The sequence below is a fragment of the Montipora foliosa genome, chromosome 9 (genome assembly GCF_036669935.1).
Source record: "Montipora foliosa isolate CH-2021 chromosome 9, ASM3666993v2, whole genome shotgun sequence".
In the NCBI taxonomy this organism is placed as follows: domain Eukaryota; kingdom Metazoa; phylum Cnidaria; class Anthozoa; order Scleractinia; family Acroporidae; genus Montipora; species Montipora foliosa.
The window spans coordinates 18,386,359-18,388,858 of NC_090877.1; positions in this window are offsets into that span (position 1 = coordinate 18,386,359).

Genomic DNA, 2,500 nt, shown 5'->3' on the forward strand with positions numbered 1-2,500 from the left:
GGGAGGGAGAGAAAAAATGAGATCCGTTTTTATTCATCCCGTAAGTACAAATTACCCATGTATATATTCGGTTCTCTTGGGTATACGTATTGTTCTACAAAACAATAGCGCGAATGAATAATTAATTTATTCTGCATGCATAATGAAATAGGGACCTGTACGGAAATCATTCCGTTAGTTGTTTTGTCGGCGGCGACTAGTAGCTTGGTTTCATTTTTGATGTGGTCGGTGTCTTCTTTTAGCTTATTGAGGAAGGGGTTGTTTACTTGCTTGAACTATGACGAGCTTAGGCCGACAAAAAAAATTATGCAAATGAGCTTACGGTGATCTGAAATCACCCTTAGCTAATCATTAAGTGTAACTCAAGAACTCATTTCACAAGTTTAGGTGTCGCAGATATCGCATCAGAGTCCGCTTCTGAAATATTCGGTTACTTTTTTTTACACCTTTTAAGTCACAAGGGAGAAGCATAAATCCACAAAACGTCATTCAGGGCGTTTTCCAGAGACTTTGCCCCGCGTAGCTCGTGTTGCATGCAGCAATTCTCACGAGGATTTTAAAGTAATTCTCGCTCGCACAATTCTACAACACTGTGGCAAATACGCATAACAACTCGCTTTTTGAGTTCAGTTATTTTCAATTTACGTAAGCTTTGTATATTGGCATCTTTGGCAATCCAAAACGAAGAATTTAACGTTAAAAATTACATTCTGTTTATGAGATTAACTCGCACGAGATGTCAATGTTATTTCAGGTAATGTCCTTGATAGAACGAAAAAGACTTAGCGATAACTGTAAGCTACTGTAACAAAAACAAAAGTGGTGCATTAATACTATTTTTTTCTGGTAATCCCAGGGCGTTCTCCTATTCCAACACAGCGATCAGTTCATCGATCGAAGGGCGTTTGCCCCAGGGTCTTCATTTTCGACTTATCAGCTCGGATTCTCCAAAATTACTCGTTTAGCAACTTTCAGGAGTGATATGGGGATAGCGTCTCTTGAAAAAAAGTGTTTGACTTGAAGCCTTCAGAGACAAAAGTGGTTTTGGATCTGTTATGAATCGGACTTTTCCGAAGTCGACTATCACAGGATTCCACTGCACTTTATTTTGCTTTTCTAACACAACGTTATTCGACTTTAAATCGTTGTGTAGAATTTCACAGATATGTACGTGACAAAGCCCTTCGCAGATTCCCTTTACAATGCCTAACCAAAGAGGTTTGTCCAGTTCCTTTTTCTTAATAACCGTCAACAGTTACACTTTGTCCCTTTCCTTCATGGAACTGTGCTACCAGCTTTAATTTCTCTCCTTTTGTTACTTCTCCAAAAGGGAGTGGAAGGGGTCGATGATCTCCCAATTGGTTGATCATGTGGGGACTTGGTCGAGGAGAACATGTGAGGGGAATATATGTTGATAAAACGGAAAGTGTTTCGCTGTTTTTCTATAATTATTAGCTATTGTTTTCAATGGTCCGCTCTTCTCTTTCACAATCACGATTCGTCACCAGCTTTTAAGAGCTTTGACTATACTATCACTTGCGGATTGGCCCTGTGTCAAAAAAAACAAAATTAAGGATATTTATGTTGACTGATTTTCCTTCAGGTTACACAAGTACATAGAAAACTGACTGAGTACCCTAGAGAGACAAAATTACCAGTTGGTACAAAATAATAATGATTACAAAAATTGGTTCTACCTTCAGATAATACCAGTCCAAAACTGGACTGACTACCCAAGAGAGACAGAACTCATTAGTACAAAATAATAATTATTACAAAATTGGTTCTGCCTTCAGATAACAACAGTCCAGAACTGCACTGCCTACCCAAGAGAGACAGAACTCATTAGTACAAAATAATAATTATTACAAAATTGGTTCTGCCTTCAGATAACAACAGTACAAAACTGGACTGACTACCCAAGAGAGACAGAACTCATAAGTACAAAATAATAATTATTACAAAATTGGTTCTGCCTTCAGATAACAACAGTCCAAAACTGGACTGACTACCCAAGAGAGACAGAACTCATAAGTACAAAATTATAATAATTATTACAAAATTGGTTCTGCCTTCAGATAACAACAGTCCAAAACTGGACTGACTACCCAAGAGAGACAGAACCCATTAGTACAAAATAATAATTATTACAAAATTGGTTCTGCCTTCAGAAAACAACAGTACAAAACTGGACTGACTACCCAAGAGAGACAGAACTCATTAGTACAAAATAATAATTATTACAAAATTGGTTCTGCCTTCAGATAACAACGGTCCAAAACTGGACTGACTACCCAAGAGAGACAGAACCCATTAGTACAAAATAATAATTATTACAAAATTGGTTCTGCCCTCAGATAACAACAGTACAAAACTGGACTGACTACCCAAGAGAGACAGAACTCATTAGTACAAAATAATAATGATTACAAAATTGGTTCTGCCTTCAGATAACAACAGTACAAAACTGGACTGACTACCCAAGAGAGACAGAACTCAT